At 36.9% G+C, this 21,429-nt stretch overlaps 1 protein-coding gene across 1 annotated transcript in view; it reads right to left on the bottom strand.

The window, feature by feature from the left end:
• Positions 1-18,668, bottom strand: part of lrfn2b (leucine rich repeat and fibronectin type III domain containing 2b) — a 271,257-nt gene extending 252,589 nt beyond the window's left edge. Inside the window, exon 1 of the mRNA XM_049485169.1 lies at positions 18,062-18,668. The gene's annotated coding sequence lies outside the window, so the exon portion shown is untranslated. The remainder of the gene's footprint in view (positions 1-18,061) is intronic.
• Positions 18,669-21,429: the final 2,761 nt, after the last annotated feature.

Raw genomic sequence — 21,429 nt, 5'->3', positions numbered from 1 at the left:
CCTGCCACTGCATTTCTGTATATGCTTCTGCACCTTTCTACCTGCCTCTGCCTCTCTCTACCTGCCACTGCATTTCTGTATATGCTTCTGCACCTTTCTACCTGCCTCTGCCTCTCTCTTCCTGCCCCTGCGTCTCTCTACCTGCCTCTGCCCCTTTTTACCTGCCTCTGCTTCTCTCTGCTTCTCTCTGTCTGCCTCTGCCTCTCTCTATATGCGTCTGCCCCTTTCTACCTGCCTCTGTTTCTCTTTGTCTGCCTCTGCCTCTCTATATGCCTCTGCGTCTCTTTGCTTCTCTCTGTCTGCATCTGCCTCTCTCTATGTGCCTCTGCCCCTTTCTACCTGCCTTTGCTTCTCTCTGTCTGCCTCTGCCTCTCTCTATATGCCTCTGCCCCTTTCTACCTGCCACTGCATCTCTCTGCTTCTCTGTGTCTGCCTTTGCATCTCTCTGTCTGCCTCTGCTTTTCTTTGCCTCTACCTGTACCTGTCTATCTCAGTCTCTCTTTGCTTCTGCCTCTTTTTGTCTGTCTCTGCATCTCACTGCTTTTCTCTGCCTCTGCCTGGATCTCTCTGCTTTTGTTTGCACCTCTCTGTCTCTCTCTCTCTCTCCCTACCTCTACCTTCATATGTCTGCCTCTGCATCTCTTTGCTTCTCTCTGCCTCTACCTACATCTCTCTGCCTCTGCCTCACTCGTCCTGCCTGTGCAGTAGCGATCATGTTTAGTGTTGAACACTGTGTTAGGTGCTGTTAAAAAAAAATAACAGCACTCCAGCTACAGTGCTTTTTACAGTAGTACCAAACAGTGTTTTTACAGTAGTTTCATTTATAACTATCCATGATTCATGAGTAAAAACATGGCAGGAGTAGGTTTCTCTACAGGATTTGAATGGCATGGAGAAAAAGGGCAGAAAACTGATTCATGTTTGAGGAAAAACAGCTCAAACAAAGCAGCAGTCAAAGCAGGAGAAGCATGATTTGTGTTTAATTTCTACTTTTAATTGATCCACATTATGGTGGAGGTATTTTTTATATGCTGGAAAAGGACCAAGCAATGCTGAATCTATTGTTTTATTGCTATGGCTATTAGTACTTGCTCTTTTAAAATACAGTAGGTCAATCTGAGTTGTATTTACATGCTGCACATGAAAACTGTTCTTCTACCCCCTTTGCCTGCACTAACCAATAAAAGAAAACAGACAGAAAAACGAGTGAATCAGGAAAGGCCCCTGGACTGATGTCAACCTGTAAATTAGGATCCATGGCCTCACCCACTTTTGCTTGCAACTGCCCACTGCAGAGCCATGGAGAAAGTGTCATAGTTTTGCATGTCATGAATATTTTGCATATATATATATATTTTTTTTTTGCATACCATGAATATTCATGACTAAGAGCCACTCCTTCACCCAACTAAAACAGCCTAAAACAGAAACCAGCTCACAGGGCATTCATTCATACTATCATACATCGTCATTGGCCCAAAATTTCCACATTGCTGCGTACCTACCACAAATGCTTTGTTACTATCTGAGAATGTTTCTAAATGCAGTGAGCTGTTAGTTAAGTCCAGTATTGAAGCTTAAAGAAGAAGTTAGACAGTTCTACATCTACTTAAACATAGTGGAAGTAAAGAATTAAAGAATCAGATACTGGATGAAGCATAAAATCTTCAATATCCTATTTAATATACCAGGATCAGCCCCAATCTCAACCCACTAGATCCACTTGTTTTACTACCACTACCTGAAATTCCCTAAGCACAGCACTGCTTCCTCTACCAAACACTTCCCTCAGCTATTGTGTCACAGCTGAGCCTGGGACCGGTGGCCGGAGCCTAACATATGGCCGAGGGATTCAGACCGAAACAAATAAACTCCTGACTACCATCCTGTCCCTGCAGTAAGATCAAAAGCTGTTGTGCCGAGGGCTTTAAGGCAGAGGCTCCTTAAGGGAAAAAGGACAGGTTGGAGAAGAAGGGGCAGAAGGTGTAGAGAAAGATGAAAGGCATGCACAGGAGCCATGCTACAGTCTGGAAAATGCCTGTGAATCCATGAAGTGCACGGACTCCATCAGAAAGCACAGTGTGAGCCCGTCCTCCCTGTGGGCTCAGCAGGGGCTTAGCGTACGTCACAGTGAAGCCAAGTGACATATGTGCCATTATTTATAGCCGGCAGATCCACTGAGAGGTCCGAGGGCCGCTTAGAGAGGTATTATTTGGAAACGTAAAGACTTCCTTGGACGTCAGCCAAGTCAGGACAATCAGCGTTCATTTACATGATGAACAAACAATACAAGGCGTATCAAGTTTTGCGGCCGTGCGGCAGAGTGCATTAGAGAAATGAGCGCTTACGCAGTCGTGCAGAGTTCAGACATCCTGCTTTTATAATCAAGCGCTTAAATATGTTAACCGTGATGGCCTCCTTAATCTGAGCAGCATAAATTGACATTCATGACTCACGGAACCTGAAATAGAGCAGCGTGTCACTGATGTTTATGTGAATCAGAAGACAATGTGCTCATGAGTGAGCAAATAATGCATGCTCGCGGATTTACATAATGTGACGAAAACTTGCTTTAAATATACCATATGCAAGGAATCCTGAGATTCTTCCAAGCAGAAGGTCATGCTTCTTTACTTAAGAAGATCCATTTTGATACTAAACTCAATTTGTAGACAGCGCTGAATACATTATTAAATGCATACTTTAGTAATGATATCAACAATACACAGACAATGCACATTACAATATTTATATCACTAAATTTTGTAAAAAAAAAATGGTAAATTCCTTTCTAAAATGGTGCATCAATGGCTTTCTGTTCATTCTGTCATTTTTAACAGACACAAATATCCACACAGAAATTAATAGAGAGAAATTAGTGCAAAATTGAAAAGCTAACACTCCAAGCATTCCACAAAATGCATTACTTTTCCTCACTAACATGCAGAATACATGCCAAAATGAAATGCAAAACCACTATTAGAAAAAAAACATAAATGCAGAGCTTCCAAGGCGTCCACCATGCTGTCAAATTTTCAACCAGAATTGTTTTTATTTTGTAGACCCATCAACTTTTCCCTGACCAATTGTGTCTCAGTCTGCCTTCATTGAGTTTACAGCTTAGAAGCAAAGCAGATCTTTCTCCAGGATAAATGCTTCAACAATAACAGTGCAGATCACTCAGATTCAATCAACTCAGCTATAATGCAGGTTTTACCAACCTAAAGTCTTGTAAGCCCATCTTCTTACAATACAGCAGGATAACATTTAAATATATATATTTGATAGAAAATAAAAAAAAATGTGCCTACATTAGTACAGAAAAACCTGTTAATATACAGAAGAAAATTGTCTGTTTTGTCATTAAAACCTCAGGGGATGTGTGGAGCTACACACAATACTGCAACCAACCAGCAGGGGCCCTAGACCTGTGGTGTCTCCACTTTTAAGAAACCTTGTGCTGTACAAGCCTATTATGCAAGCCGGATGTCTGTCTAAAGACATGCGTCTGTATGTTTCACACACCGCCCTGCTATAAATCCAGCTAATTAAGACTAATTCTGATATGTTGTAATGAAATATGTCGTTGATTAGTTCTCTAAGTACTGAGGATGAGGAGTTTTTACAGGAAAAAAAGCCACTGCGAATGTCTGTCAAATTATATAATTGTGCTCAATAGGTGAATCTTAACTCAGCTTGTTTCTTGTTGTTTTGACACTTGCCGCCTGTCGCATTTTGCATCCCTCACACTATCCTTTATATTTGAGAACTAAATAGACAGAAGTAAATGAGAAACACCTGAAATCACAGAATTTCAGCAATGGACGTGAAAATGGTCTTTGATGAGTCCAGACAAATGAGCCTGGCAGATGCATTCTGGGAATGCATCTGTAGTGAGGAAGCAAAGTTTGTCCTTAGGCTGTAAGGCATAAATGGTGGGTTTTGGACTACAGAGACAGTATCAGGCGCAAAAATAGAGCCCGGACACTTGACACGAATTGTAGTCGCTAACAGAGTTTGTTCATTCACTGTTAGTTTAAAGTGCATTTATTGGACTACAGCGACTGTATCAGTCCAGACAGCTGCAGAAAAAACACTACGCAAAACAAGTAATTAATAAATCTATTTAACCTTCTCATAACTTGACCTTTTGATGTCAAACAAACATACAAATACAAACATATATGGATTTACATTTTACAGTGGTTTTCACATCACACAATTTGAAATTTAAGTAAAGAAAATAATCATACTTTTTTATTTTTCATGGTTTGAACGTTTATGTGTGTATTACAGTCATGCTAAAAAAGCTACCATAAAACTTGAGTCACACACAATGTCCTTGAGATCCTGAGATTTCACTCATCACAGTGTTAACTAGCCAAGCCAGGTGTGTAAAAAATCTTTAAGAAGCTAAAAATAATTGAAGCTCTTAATCATAATTGATTGCATTTATTTAACACATCAATATTAGGATGTCCTACAGAATTATTATACATTGCATTTTTGTGCATATCATGCACACCTGCAAAACCAACAAGATATAATCAAGAAAAAAAAGGGTTGTGCATGTATTCATGAGACAAATATGTACATATCTAAAATTACATATTAAAAAAAACAGGGTTTTCTTTGTTCTGTAAAAGAACACAGACAATCGAATCACAGTACAAGACATATAAAGACATCATAAAAGGCTGCCTGAGGCTAAAAGGGTAAAAAGCATAGACTTACAGTTCACAACCCATCTACAACCAAACCCTCCCTCCCTGTCTACAACACGCCATCTGCCTTTTAAAGATTTTGGTCTTGTAAATCTTATGAATCTATCTCTGCTTTTACACAATTCCTGATCATTTTGTGATTCATGGACTAACAGAAATGCTTCAGAAACACATTATGTCATGAAATGCAATATGTATTAAAATTTCATCACATAGATTGTACTCTTAGGGATTGAACATCCTCTCTTATCTTGTCCAGGGATATCACCATTTCAGAGATATGCATTTTTGTTACAGCATCATCCGCACACATACACAAGGGGGCTCGATACCCAGAATGTCTGTCTGCAATGAACAGATGGTCACACTGTTTCCAGTAACCTTCACATGTGCTATATTCTGAGAACGACACAATGTGACTCGTTTCACAAACACACTGCAGATCCGGCCTGACATTCAGTCTCTGTCAGCGTCAGTGCTGGAGAAGACGTATATCTCTTATTGAGCCGGACCACGCACCAAGGTCAACTACCCAATAAAGGTGACCATGTGACAGAGCCAGTGATGAACAGGAGCAATAAGAATTCCTCTTTTCTGACAGAAGTCTTTCTGGTGCCAGAGACGCTGGACAAAGCTTTGGCAAGTTAATCAGGAAATAAAGGTTCTAAGATTAGTCAATTAAATTTGATTAATACATATTTAAATAAAGTCACTCATCAGTGATTAAAATTTAGCACTTCTGTGAATCAGCAGTGATTATTAATGATAATGATTATGATGATACTGCACAATTTGAACTTTAAATGAATTTGAATTTGAAATTTCTCTCTTATATTAACAAACAATAGCCTGATCAATACAATCACATATCATTGCTACCATGTAAAAACATTATATCTCACAATACAGCAACTTTACAGTGGCGGAAAAAAGTCTTAACTTTTAACAGTCAAGGTAAGTGAATGAAAAAAGATTTTATTCCAAGTCATGCTGTTGAATTTCTATAGGTATATTCATGTAGCATTTTATTTTGACACAATATTAAAAAATATATATGTTCAAATTATGTAAAAAGGAAAAATCGTCAAAAACTGATGTTTTTGCTTGACAGCAACAATGTACACTGTAAGCCTGGATACATTAAATTTACTTAAATTATTTTTAAGTAATGTTTACTGAAAACTGAAAGTTAATTAGACTAAAAATATATATTTTTTGTAATTGCTTTGAATACAAATTGTTGAATGTTAGGGTTGGCTAAATAAAGTAGATTTGTATTTAGTCTTCTCTTTGGATTTCATTTAAGTAAAATACACATTTTAAATACTCAAATACTTACAATTAGATGAACAAAAATATTATAGAGAGAGCAGTTTAGCATACAGTCAACCCCTGATTAACAGGTCAAGCCTAAATAAATTATGATTGTTCTTACAACCGAAAAACATAGAGGCCAGGCACTTAATCACACTAGATTATGACAAGTTTATCTAAGGGAGCCCATGGGGAATCACCACACACTGATGGTGAGGGCACATTATGCTAATATATTGTGCCAGAAGCCAATGGGAAAGAAGCTGCCAGGGGAAACAGACTCTACAGTGTTTACTTTTTGTAGAGCTGGGCAATATATCGGTATTTTATCGCTTCGTGATGAATTTCGTTATTGTTTTGTAAATGTGTTTTCCTTAGTAATATTGTGGGTATTATCAGTGCTTAAAGAACACTGACCATACTGACTTATTTTATTACAGAAAGTAAAAAAAATCCTGTTTAATTTAATGTGCCGCAATGCATCAGGGTCAATGATGGCATACAACAGTAACAAAGAGATGTCATACCAGGGTAGGTAAACAGTTCAGAGGTCATACACAGGAAAGCAATATCAGAAGGAAGGCAAGAATCGAGGTCGGTGAACAAAACAATGTCAAAAAGAAGAGATAAACACAAGCAATAGGATAACGTGTTGTACCAGAATAGAACCTTTAATACTCAACAAAAACTTAGAGCAAATTAGTCCCTTTTTTATAGGGCTAGTACTCAGGTGATCTGCTTCCCGGAAGAGTCATGTGCTGTGTCATGTGATCGGGGTTGTGTGTGATGTCAATGTGTGGTGCATCCTGGGCAATGTATTCCGGAGGCTGCAGATCTCAGGCAGAGCTGAGTGTGGGAGAGACAGGAGTGCTTTCAGTACCAGGCGTGACAAGCTTTTAATCTAGTTTAATTATTCATGCAAATTAATTAATAATATAATCAATAATTATATAATCAACAAAACAACTCCAGTCATCTAAAAATGACAGAGCGCTGCGTTAGCTCTGCGTTATTGGAGGTGACTGTAAACACGGTGTGTAACTGCTTTTTCATGCTATCAATTATTCAGGCAATATTGCGCATCCCTCACTTTTACAGCTGCCTACACAAATACTGCATTTTAAGTACAAGAAATGAGAAAGAACAGCACCTAGAGAGAGGAACGGGAGTCTGCCTACTCCTTTAATATTTGTAAATGATTCGTGAGAAAACAACTGACTGTAAATCTGGAAAACATTCACTTTTATCTTCTATTAATCCAAACATGAGCACTTGATATTATATTATATCATATTATATCTTACAAAATCAACACTGTGAGAAACTATCACTAAGTACTATCACTGTTCTTCACACAGGGGGATTGTTAAATGCAGAGTTCAGAGAGGGAGTTTTAATCCATCTGCTTGTGATGTTGATGATGGTGGCAGTGATAAAAGAAGGACACTGGCTGCGCTCCATAAATTATACACCGCAAGTTGCTGCAGGTGCGAGGAGCGAGAAATGTGAATCACAATGAAGAAAGAAAGAGTTTCTCAGCAACTCGGCAGGAGAACGAGACGAGGCCCAGCAAAAAAAAAAAAAAAAGAGCTTATTTGATTTCATTTTGCAGAGCGCCGAAAACACACGAGATAAGAGCGTTCATAACCTACAGGATACACAGCACACTGTTTGTGTAATCATTTACTCTTGTTCTGTGCTGTTTGGTGTAGAAATCAGAAGAGAGTTCTGCAGATCGGAGTGACTTAACATAAAAGTGTGATGCACAGTCTGGATAGCACGTCTGCTTTCTTCTATTATTCTGAATTGCCCAAATAGTTTCTCTGCGGTTTTCAGAATGGGTTTGGTACACAGAAAAGGAGGGAATTGGAAACTTGACTGTCCAATTTTAAAAAGTGTTTTATACTAGTTTTGAAATAATGGGAACTCCAGTAGGGGTGTGCCGTATCATATTGTAGAAGTATTGCTATATTGTTTGAAACGAAACCAAAATCCAGATCATGATAATAGTGGCATTTTGAAGGCAGACTAGTTTGTATTTGTTACATTTAAGGGTATTTTTGCATAGTTGACAGTATAATACTAAAGTGCACTTACAAAATACTATAGGCATTTTTGTGTTACATTATACTTTATACAAAATCACATTATAACAACTGTATAATGATTCAATTCAATTCCAGGTAATTACAGTAAAACTACTGGTAATATATATTTTGCTGTTTAAAAGGATTAGAATGTAAATACATGCAGGCATCAACTTCAGATTTGACTCTTGTAATTCCACAAGTGCATCTCAGGAGTAACATCATACTCTCTCTTATGTGGTAAAAAACTGCAGCGCTTCTTATTTCAATTAATTAAGACATATTTTTCCCGCTTTGTAATACAGCAGTGAATACATCCCCAGTAGTTACTTTGTAATAACGTGGATTGTTAATGAGAATTTACATACTGTAGTTGTTAAAGACATTTTATATCAATCGAGACCCATCTGAGTGTTGGTAAGTTACTGAAATACACAAAAAAAATACAGATTTGTTTGTTTCTACTGAATTTTTAAAACTGTTACACTAAATAAAACCTTACAATTTTTTTTCTTGCAGTTGTATAATATTGAATGTAATAAAAATCTGTCATATCGGCAACAATTGACGGTGCTTTCTACTCTCATCACTCTAAATTTGATGTTGGTCAGCACAGGCGTCTGTTGGTTGATGTATCTGAGCTGAGTTACTGTGGTTCCGTGGTGCACACTGCTGCCTAGTGATGTTATCAGAGGGTCTCTCTATACTTTATATTAATTGGTTAGTAGAATGTTACTTTTGAGCTTGGCAGGTTGCTTTCCCAGGTGTTGTAATGAATTGTAATTCAACTCCCGCAGCAAAACGAGTGTAAAACATTATCCTCAGATTCCTTTTATTTCTGTTTAAATAAGGGTTAATTTACTGTTACAGTAAATAAAGGATCCAGTAGATCCAGAGTGTGACCATCTCTTTTGGTTGGACCAAACTGTTTTGGTCCTTTGGTCTGGATTGTGTTTTTTTGCCCCTTTTATACTTACTTTGATTCGGACCAAAGAGGAAAGTCTGAAAGTCCGGACTAAACAACGTACTGTAGATGTGAAGCCGCATTGAGTGGTTTAATTGGCTGAGCTAAAGAGGGTAGCACAGGTTAGCTCAGATTAACATCAGAAATGTCTGTGTTGACCCACAGCATAAGCATTTTTTTTTTCACTGACTTCCATGATATGGATAGTATAATTAATGTTGAAAAGGAATATTTTCTAAATGAATTTTTCTAACTTTCAGTATCAATATGTACTAATACATATATATTTATGACCGCATTGTTTTTCACAGAGAATTCTGTGCAAGACATGTTCTGTCTGGTTTTTCGCTGATAAAATGAGCACTCCTTTTTTTGCATGAGCGTTTCTCATCCTCCTTGCAGCCTGCGAGCAACACTTATTCATTCTGAAAATTGTGGCAATTACAGGAGCAGCTCTGCCCCTGACTGTTCAAAATACAACAATCATGTGCTCATCTTTAACACTGCTAAACAGATCAGGCCTGTGTATTCACAGAGAGGAGGCTAGCATTAACCCAACAAGAAAAGACAGACCTTTCCCACAAACATGCACACAGAAATAAGCTGTGGCTGGTGTTACTACCTAATGTAGCAACATAATGTCAACCTGTTTCAACACTACGACATCATATTAGACACATATTAACTACGATGCTCCTATATTTTTAAATAAATGATTTTTAATTGTATCCTTTATTCTCCCCAATTTGTAAGACCAACAACCCACTCACTCATTAGGATACCTCTATCCCCCGTAATGCCTCCAACACTAGGAGGGTGAAGACCAGGCCAGTCAAGTTCTTCTCATCCATGTCTTTATGGACCTTGCTTTGTGCACTAGAGACATCCTATGATGGTGCATAGGGGCTGTGGCCATTTTGAATGCCAACACCAGCATTCAAAGACTTGGATGGGTGAAGTGAAGAGTGTGATAAGTAAAATCTCCTCATGATACACTTTTTGTTTCATTCATTTAAATACAGCTCTAAAAAAAATTGAGACCACTTAAAAACGATGAATTTCTTTGATTTTACCAAATTGAAAACCTCTAGAATATAATAAGAGGAAGATGGATGATCACAAGCCATCAAACCAAGCTGAACTGCCTGAATTTTTGCACCAGGAGTGGCATAAAGTTATCCAAAAGCAGTGTGTAAGACTGGTGGAGGAGAACATGCCAAGATGCATGAAAAAACTGTGAAAAAAAACTAGGGATATTCCACCAAATATTGATTTCTGAATATTTTTCATTTTCTGCAAATAAATGCTCTAAATGACAATATTTTTATTTGCAATTTGGGAGAAATGTTGTCTGTAGTTTATAGAATAAAACAACAATGTTTATTTTACTCAAACATATACCTATAAATAGCAAAATCAGAGAAACTGATTCAGAAACTGAAGTGGTCTCAATGTTTTTCAGAGCTGCATATATGCTGTGTCAAATACAACCAATCCACTCTTTGTTTTATACCTCAACTTTTCTTTTTTTGAGAGGCACAATTTACAATCAGAGCAGACAGGTGAAAGGATAAAGACATGCAGAGGCTGAAGCATGCATTTATTTATTCAGCAAACACTCACTTACTTTCACTCATACAGCTTTATCAGTAGATTTTAGAGTCTGCACAACACCACCATAACTGCACAAACCTGAATCACCTGATGCCCACAGCCCGGGACTACCTGTAAAACTCCTGCCTGCACTTAAGGTGGAATCAAAAACTCTAAAATGAAGCTGTCAAATAAAAATCTAAAATCAGATCTGTCTAAAACAGAATATTATTGAGTGTAACCATATATTTCACATTCAACTTGTGATCTCCTGTTCAAGTTTATCTCCTGTGGGCGTGTTGACGCTTGCTGCTTGTGTGGGAGCGCACACGCTGTTTAGCTTCCAACAATTTGTTGAACATAATTCAAATAATAAAGCTGCTCCCCCACTCCCACAGAACAGCAAGAGAGATTTTACACATACTGTAAACACTCCCTCGACTGAGGCGTCAGAAAAACTCGTTTTAATGACTCTGTTGATGCTCTAGATCATAAAATACATTCCTGGTGCCTAAAATATTCAGCTTTTCTAACTGCGTGTACATCACCATCACCATCTGCTGCCTAAAGAACATTCATATCCAGCTTTTTGTATTTGTAGTTGAGTTTAGCTACATTCAGAAAAGTAGCAAACTCTGAGGGTGTTTCACACCTGAACGTCCAGATCAAAGTCTAAACTAGGTTCATGTGTTTGTTACACTGTCTAGATTTGGTTTAGTTTGTTTAGTTTTGTTGTTGTTGTTTGTTTGTTTGTAACTGGGGTTTAGTGATTGGGCTAAAGAACTTGGCCACATTCTCAACTTTATCGGTGAACCCAGGTTTAGATACTCAAACTGTGCTGGTGATCCCCATGTGTGCGCACAAGAAAGTGTGACCTTCATAAAAAAAAAGAAAATCTGTTACAAAAAGTCAAGCAGCCCACTTGTCAGCACAGGAACAAGATGTTGAATTAAACCCACCAGACACGCATCATCTCTACTCTCATACTTCATCTCTGAGTCAATCTTCCACCAGTCTCTCAGAGAGTCCCTGTCCACTTCAGTCCAGTCCGGCATTGATTTTATGTACATTATCAGCTGTTCAATGCAAACTTCATAAGGGTTAACAGCTCAGAGTTTTCTGTGCCATTCTCCTTTCCTCGTTTTGATTTTAACCATAGTATAAAATATTTAAAAGGTCATTTTCAGCAGCATTTCCACAAAATGCTGGCCTGGTTGGCCCTTACTTGATGATGAAGCATAACACAAGTTTTTCTGTTGTTAGACACAAAAGCAGAGTTGAATCAAATAAACCTTTAGCAAGAAATTCTGCCTCGTGAGACAGGCCAGGCCCTTGAGCTCAGGTAGTCCTGCGACAGTGAAGTAAATTCTCTCTGAGGGTGAAAACAGTTAAGGTCACTCAGCATGCTCCATCAAACCCTGCCCACAGTTTAGGAGAGCCACTGTCACACACAGCACAGTCCTCCTGCCGTCTCAATGTGACATGCCATACTTTGCACATTTGCGCTTGTCGTTCCCTGCTGATCTGTAGAGCTATAAATATTGTGTGCTTTTAGTTTAAACACTGTGGACATACAGTACCAGTCAAAAGATTGGACACACTTTTTCATTCAATGTTTTTCTTATTTAATTTTCTCCTACATTGTAAACTAATACTGAAGTCATTCAGACTATGAAGGAACTCATAATGAATCATGTAGTAACTTAAAAGTGTTAAACAAACCAAAATATTCCTATCTGGGGTTCTGTTAACTTGTGGATTCTGAGGCTGGTAACTTTGATGAGCTTATCCTGTGCAGCATGTATTTAAAAGCTCTACTTTTTCACAACACAACTGATGCTCTCACAACTGATTTTTTGTATTTGTCAAACCTGTCAGTACCAATATTGGTATCAACTTTGATTAACTTCTTGGTAGATGCCTATAAATCCTGATATTTAGACATGTTTTACATGTTAGGTAAGGAGAGTATTGTGTATCCCAAATAAGGTGTAATAAGCTTGCAATAACAGCATGTAATGGTCTAATAAATTTGCATATTAAAAGTTTATAGAGTTAAACAAAATATTCCACAATGCAGGAACACTCACAGGTAGAAAAGCATTACAATCCTACACTGTAAACATGCTGCTGGATCCAGTAAAGCGTCTTCTAGTGGTGTGCATATGCATCAGTTACTTACGGTGGCCGAGAAAGCCCAGCGCAGTGCAAATTGAAAAGCGCTGCAAAAGCACAAAACACATCCATCAAAATTACAACACAGGCGCAGCAAATAGAAAAACGCGCTGCAAATAGAAAAACGCGCTGCAAACAGAACCACAACACAACGGAAGTGAGTCACAACACAACGGAATTTTCCCGGGGGACCTTAAAAGATGCTGTACCAGCTGTATACAAAGGATAGTAAGTGGCAAACAAGCTTCTGAAAAGTAAGTAATGTTTATTACCTGTGATTACCACGGTTGTGTGCATATTATTAAAAGTTCTGCTTCACAAAACGCCTTGTTTGCCACTTATTGTCCTTTGTACACATAGTGAAGTCCGAGACGTTACTGAAGACGCAGCTTAGCTGGTACAGCATCTTTTAAGGTCCCCCGGGAAAATTCCGTTGTGTTGTGACTCACTTCCGTTGTGTTGTGGTTCTATTTGCAGCGCGTTTTTCTATTTGCTGCGCGTTTTTCTATTTGGTGCGCCTGTGTTGTAATTTTGATGGATGTGTTTTGTGCTTTTGCAGCGCTTTTCAATTTGCACTGCATTGGGCTTTCTCGGCCACCGTAGTTACTGCTTCATGGTATCTGTATAAGATGGTGAAAGAGTTGTCATGCTTCCCCTTTAATAGTGATGTTTCTAAGACATAATTTGCGTAAGACTGTTCTGTGTTGAGTGTCATCCCTCCAGAAACCGAACCATTTCCACACACACCCCTCTGTACTTTTACTCATAACTGACTTCATCACCAAATGAATGAAGCCTTTTATTGGTTGAATGAGTAACTTCCAACCAGGAACCAGAAGCACTATGTTGAGTAGGAGTGTAACACTAAAGCCTGAGTACTGCACTCTTCCCAGAGCTTCCCTTCACACCATCCACACTAATTAAACATACCACCCTAATCACACTGACTGAACCAATGCATTTCTCATCCTGCAATCATGAATACATTCAGCATCGATGTCTGGTTTGCATGGGCAGCATTTAGGCAATAGAAATCTGTGTTTGTGCACCAGCAGTAATGTATGGTTTGATTCAAAACTCACGCATTTTGCAATAAAGACCATTTATGTGCCTTATACGTGCAGATTTATGAATTGAGTTAGCATCTAGATACTAACTTTAGATTTGTCAATGCAGTTCATCTGTTTTATTCATTTTAGTGCAATCATCTAAACAACACTGCCAACTAGCAATGCCTAGACTTTATACAGCTCATGAAGATCCTAGGCCATATTCAACTTATAGTACAATAAATGCACATGAGCAAAATCATTTTTAAATAATATGCAGTTGCATCATTATGCTAGTACACTATTAGGTCTGTAACAGTCATTACACCATTTTCTGACTGATCTAAATGTAGATTTTCTACATTATTACTTTACAATTATTACATAATAAACACAGAATATCACTGCAACAAATAAGGACAAACACAGTCATTTGCTTTATAATTAAAAGTTAGATTTGGTAATGGAAAAAAAAAATATTTTCCCATTTAAAATTTTAACTTAATGTATTTAAATAATCAAATTAACCCCAGATATGTTTGGTGTGTAAAGTTTGCTTATTAAGTTAAAGTTTAATTTGATTTGGTTTAATGTGAGAATTTGCATCTATTGTTTTAACCTTATATGTAAAGAAACATTTGTTTATATGACTTTCATAAAATAAATGTATTGTTTAATATATTTAATAAAGTGTTATTAATTATTACCGTGTTATTAAGCAAATAGGCCTGCTAAAACATTAAGCGTATAAAAACGGGGAAAAAAGTAGTTAATCACAATTATTTTATATTCTCTGTTAGTAAAGATTTATGATTGTGACAGCCCTATATCAGTCTGTCACGATAACAATATTTTGTGGACGATATATCGTCAAAGAAATTGCGGTAATAAACAATATCAATATCATTTTATAGCCATTAAATGTCACTGACATAATGATGATAGAACAGCATAACAAACATTCATACAATTTTAAAGACAACAATATTTTAATTAATAGTTTAGGTCATAGTTTGGGCCACACTGTGTGCATGGAGTCACAGTTATTGAAGCACTGGTCAGTTATTTAAGCAAAATAAGCTAAAATGCTGTTTACTGTTATATATGTGAACAAACATACAAATAAAGACAATAGACAGTATCATCATTATTAAATATTATTGAGGGTATGTCCATTTACTGTACGATAAATCTATAATTTAATTTAATTATCATAACAAGCCTAGCCCTATATACTATCATTAAATTAGTGGCATACATTGGCATACATTTTTTTATATAATATTGTTTATCAAAATTACATATGGTACAATATACCATCCAAACTAATATTGTTATTGTGACAGGCCCAAATGTTTCAGTTTAGGTCCTAAAGAGCCAGAGTACAGCAAAAAAAATGCAAAACAACTGTGTTCTTTCCCTGTAAACTATATCATGCCCAAATACATTTAACCTACATACAGTCAGAGGAAATACTGAATAAACTGTCAATTCTGTTTTTAACATTATGCAAGAAAACTTGTAAATGTTCTCTTGAAAGTTACATCAGTCTACATCAATTTCTCATTTAAATTTTACAGAATGTATAATTTACACCCCAAATCATTTATAGCATTTGCATTTTTCAAAATCAGTGTTACTAATTAAATTGAGGCCGCCTTCAAAGTCTTAGTTAAAAGCAATACAAACAATTCAAACAAATGAATAGAGCTAGTATCCAACAGAACAAATTAATATTCAGATTTAAAGCACCAGAAACACTATAATCATTATAATTAGTGATGATAATGATTGTAATTATTATAATTCAATTAACTCTGCCATGGACTGGCACCCTGCCCAGGCTATGTTTCTGCCTTGCGCCTCGCCTTGATTGCAAGTAGCAACTGGACACACTGCGAGCCTAACCAGCAAGAAGGAGATAAAAATATGGATGGAAGGATAATTAAATTATTCAGGAACATCATTCCATGAGATAAGTAGGCCACTAGTAAATGTCTGGTTAGACCAGCATCAATGTTGCTATCAGGCTTTGTCTTTATATTTATATTATATTTATATGCACAGTATATTTGTACCATAGATTTATTTGTACAGTTAGACTTTATATAAAAATAATTTTGACTGCAGTGAACAAACCTGTTTGAAATGTTTAAAGAAAAGGAGCAGAATTTTATTTAGCAAAGAATTGCTCTCCAGCTGTTGGACCAATCAGGTTTTGGCCTGATTAAACACCAGAAAATTTCAGATAAAACATCAAACCATCCTTAATGGTGATATTGTCTATTGTGTTTATTTGTATGTTTGTTCACATATATAACAGTGAACAGTACAGCCAGTTTAGCCAACCATGCTTCAATAACTGACCAATGCATCAATAACTGTGACTCCATACACAGTGTGAACTGGAGTAAGTGAAGAAATAAGTATATAATTCCCAAACGAGTTATAATAAATGATTAATTCAAATGTTGTTGTCTTTTAAAATGTATAATTGCTTTATATGATATTTTATTATGATTATGTCAGTGACATTTAATTGGCCTAAAATGACAATAATATTGTGTATTGCAATCATTTCTGGGATGATATATCGTCCAAAAAAATTCTTATCATGACAGGCCTAATGATAGCAAATAATTCATTTATCTTAGTAACACTTAACAAGTTTTTTTGCCTGAAAAATCACCACATATCATTTAAATAGATGCAAATAAACATAAATACAGTAAAAAGTAACCAGTATTTTTCATTTTAAGTAGGTAAGTAGGTTGTATTCTGAGCCAAGCTGTAGAACAAAGTGAAGTTCAGATTTCTCATAGATGCCCTCAGCCACTATGTGCATGTTCAGTTCCATCAGCAGCTCACCTGATTTACCAAACCAGGTATTGATCTGATGAGAACTAGAAATAACTGTATTAAACTCAGATGAGGTGAGATTAGGAGATGTGATATTAAAGCACTGCTTTTTGTTTATTTTGTTTATTTGCTATTTATTTATTTATATAATATCATGACCAGGGTGCCTACAGTTTTGCATGCCACTATATAATTTAAATATACAAATTTGTATTACCTAACACTAAACAAAAAAAAACATGAATCAGCTGATCCCAAAATATTTTGAGGGGATGAATCTCTGGTGAATCATCTTGACGAAATGAATGAATCAGACCTTGGCTATTCAGTGAACACAGCAAAAGTCAATCCAACCAAGTGGCATGCATTAACTGACAGATTAAACTGATTTGCAGCATCAGAAATGGCCCAGGATTTGGCCTGAGGCTTGGTAGCTGGACAGTAGCTGTGTAATGTGTAAATTTGATTACTGAAGTTTGATGAGGGAGAGCAATGAGGGAATACACTCCTCTAGCCCCTCTACACCCCTCTAGCCCATTAGACCTATTAGGCATAATTTATTTAACATTATCATTTATTGTTAAGTTGTCTGACCAGAGGAAGATTGGCTCCCCTCCCACATTATATATTTATCTGGGAAAATTATGCCCCGTGTCACCCAGTCTGAAGGGTGTTTGGACAAACTGTTAAAAATGTCTGGACCTCATAACGCTGTGGGAGAACAGATGTGTGCCTTTCATCATAGGTAAGTACTTTGTGTCATGTTTTACTACACCAAAAGTCCATTTTATACCGGAGTTCTCCTTTAATAGTAGATTTAATAATATAAGGTACATGTGAGTCTTGGTTCATACCATGGTTTCATTCTTCTTCTCCAGCTCTGAGGATTTTTTTTCTTGCCTCTGTTGTTCACTGGAGGTACTGTGTTGTATGTTCAATGTTTTGTCTGGTTCTCTGTAATGAGATCAGATTTCTGTAAAGATGCTATGCGACATCAGTTGTAAAAAGTGCTATAAAATCAGCATTGGACATGTTGACCTCATAGGCTCAAGTGCAGCTCCTCCAGAAGCATGCCCTGCACTCTACCTGTGATGTTTTTCTTCTGAGGTTTTACAAGCGTAGTAAAGTTGGCTTCGTATTCGAACTGTCAATTCCACCTTAAAAGCATCGGCAGCTGAATGTATCGTAACTGCTGCACCATTTTTAAGGTGGAACGGCAAATAAAACGATCGATTAAACACGCAACTTCAAGCTCCGTCCAGCTGTGAATTAATAGATGAGACCACATCTTCTTACCTTTACCGTTTAGTTTGTACGATCATGACGATTCGATGATGCGACGATTCGTCTGCGTGCTCCGTTTATTCCAGCCTTATCCCGCGCTGCGTTCTCATATTCCAATGCGTAAAAACTCCATGATTGGTGAGGAAAAAGGTGCGTCCGTGCGACGAGACCAGCGCAGACAAGCCCGGATCCCCTTCCTCCAGTTCTCCAGACCTGCGCGATTAATCGCAGCGACCTGCAGGCGATGCATCGATCACTTCGGAGCGTCGCTCGCTGGCTGTCTCTCAGCGCGCGCTAATAATCTTCAGGCTGAGTGCGGAGGACCCGCGCGCTCCTCCTGTCTCTCTCCTCTCTCTATCATCAGTACACTAATCTCTCTGGACAGTCAGTCTGCCAGTCAAACACGCGCACATTCTCCCCGATTCTCAACTAGATAACAGTGCGTCATCTTCAGCGCTACTGTCCCGCTACAGAGGAATCACCGGCGCGCGTGCGATCCTCCCGAACACAAGTAAATCGGATTACTTCTCCCACTCTCTTCTCTTCTTTGAGACACAGCGCGCGCACAGACAGACACCGCGCTCCCGCTACAGGCGGGACATCACACAGCACAGCCCGAGCACAGCACCGGCGTGGGATGCTCCTCTTTCCACACCCGTTTTCAGACATAACCCTCCTCTCCTCCACAGGGATTGGCTAGTGGCTTTTACCCCGTCCTGTGATTGGTCACATATGTCTCTTGAGATGGGATTGGCTAGTAATATCCCGTGTGCTGCGCTTAGATTGGTTAGATAGGTAATAATAAAAATACTTAAAAAATAATAATACCTATTATTATTATTATTATTATTATTATTAATAATAATAATGATAATAAATAGACTTTAGACTATATCAAATCAAATGTATTTATCTATAGCACTTTTTACAACTTGTCGTTGCAAAGCAGCTTTACAGAAATGTGGTCATATTTATGGTGGACCAAAACTGCCAAAATTAAAAATAAATAAATAAATAAAAACGTAAGTAAATAATTTTACAAAAGTAATATGGTAAATAAAACGCTAAAGAATAATTATAATTAACATAAAAATAAATATCTAAATAATTTGTTATTTAAGGGTTTCTTTATTAACATTGTTTATTTTTTCTTTTAATTAATTTATTTCTTTACATAACTATTTGTTTCTTTATTCATTTATTTTCAAATGTATTTATATCTGCATTTATTTATTTCCGCCTCAAAGAAATGGATCAGAGTCTGTATTACGATCAAAGTGATCTTTATTAAATAATCTTTCACGTTAACAAGGTTACAATCGATCTAAGATATCTGACATTGATCAACCAATATGAATGCTAAGACACCGTGACATCATTGCTGGACTACCCCTTCATTATCCTATAAGGACAAGGCAAAACAGAAATAAATAAATTGGAAAAATAAATAAATATATAAATAAATAAAATCAGGAAATAAATTAATGCAGAAATAAATTGTTATGCTAATTAACAAACAAATAAAATTAACAATGTTAATAATGTTAATGTTAAAAAACAATGTTAATAAAGAAACCCATACATAACAATATAGTAATATACTTATTTTTATGTATATGTATTTATGTTTAAATTAATTATAATTATTATTTTCTATTTTAATCACCATATTACTTTATTTAGTGATATACATTTGTTTTTATTCATTTCTTTATTTATTTTTATTTTTTGCAGTTTTGGCCCTCCATACGTATTACAGAGAATCAGACAAAACACTAAACATACAACACAGAACCTCCAGTGAACAACAGAGACAAGAAAAACTCCCTCAGAGCTGCAGGTGGAAGAAAGCATGGAAGGAAACAAGGTTCACATGTACCTTATATATAAGGGGGACCCATCCTCCTCTGGTCAGAAACTTATAAATGAAAATGTTAAACAAATAAGTTTTTACCTATTTAGGTGAAAAGCCAAAAGCAGTAGTTGAAGCAGTTATTTATAAAAAACTTCAATGTAATTAGGAGCAACTAATCCAATGCCTTCGGCATTACCTACTAGACAGTGGGCAGCTGATCTGTGATGGGTGACAGGAAAGCCTGGTTTTCAGATACTTCCATCAATTTGGCCTGACAGGTAACAGGAGAAGCTGAGCGTCGAACATCCATAAGTATCAGACCAGACAGGTGGGCAGTCTATCACTTAGACACAAAAGTGGAATTAATTTTGACTGGATTCATGTAGAACACTGGCATCCACTCACTCCATCAGCAAAACTGAGGGATCTTGTGCAGTGGTCAGTGCACAGAAATCATATTACATTTTCCCAACTTAAAGTAGAAATCTTCTGGGTATAGTAAAACATGTTAAGGAGTACAAGCATTCCCAAATACAGCGTTTTTAGCTGAAGCTCCCAACAGGCTTACAATGCTAGTGTTGGGGCATAGCATCGTCAGTGCAAAGATATGGATATTTATACACCATTAACCAGCTCAAGGAAGCTCCACATTTTATTGGTAGAATTCTGAGGGCACTGAGAATTTTGATAGTGCATAGGTAGTTTTTTAACCAACATTTTTTTACACACAGTACCTTCAGGTAAATCTCTGGGAGCCGCTATCTTTAACTGGATGTAACTTAAACTCAGAGTCTAGACTGTCTTGGGTCAAACGAGAGGAATAGAGTAGGGAGACATCATTATTGGACAGTTCTTCCATTTGGGCTCATTATTAAAAAACAATTCATCACATGATAATTTTATCACTTTGGTTTTTATTCATCTACACTGAACATATTTTACTTATTGGATCACTGAAACTCCAGCTTTTGGAAGAAAAACAAACTCAGCTGGAGGAAAACAGCCAGTTACAACAACAAAGGTAAACAAACTGTGTTTTACAACCAAGCTCTCAGTGCAGGAATTCCACAGTGGGAAATGGAAATCAGTGTTTTTTCACTGCAGCTGCATGGCATCTCTTTTCACAGCTTCTTCAAATGTTTGTACATACGTAAGTAACAGTGTTGGGTAGTAACTAACTATTAGTAGCAAAGTTATTACATTCATCTTTATAGCAGTAAGTTGGTTTCTTCATCCAGAAAGACATATAGAAGTTTACTAGTATTTCAGAGGCAGGTCAGCATGAGTTAAGAGTTTTACACAAGGAATTTTATTGGTGTAGCAATACAGTGTAGTCTAGCAAACAAATTCAAGTCTTTTTTTCTTTCAGAATTGAATCATTCAGAATTCAAGGTATTCCTCAGTTTACTCATTTTTGATCATCATACATCCTTATTTAATTTTTTTTTTAGAATAAAAAAAATCACAACATGACTCAGCACAACTCCCATTACACAGCTAACTTGTTGTTTTTCAATTGTTCTAA

The sequence above is a fragment of the Astyanax mexicanus genome, chromosome 1 (assembly GCF_023375975.1).
Source record: "Astyanax mexicanus isolate ESR-SI-001 chromosome 1, AstMex3_surface, whole genome shotgun sequence".
Classification (NCBI taxonomy): Eukaryota; Metazoa; Chordata; class Actinopteri; order Characiformes; family Acestrorhamphidae; genus Astyanax; species Astyanax mexicanus.
Note: the sequence above shows the minus strand (reverse complement) of the source record. Positions and strands in the feature narration are given on the sequence as shown.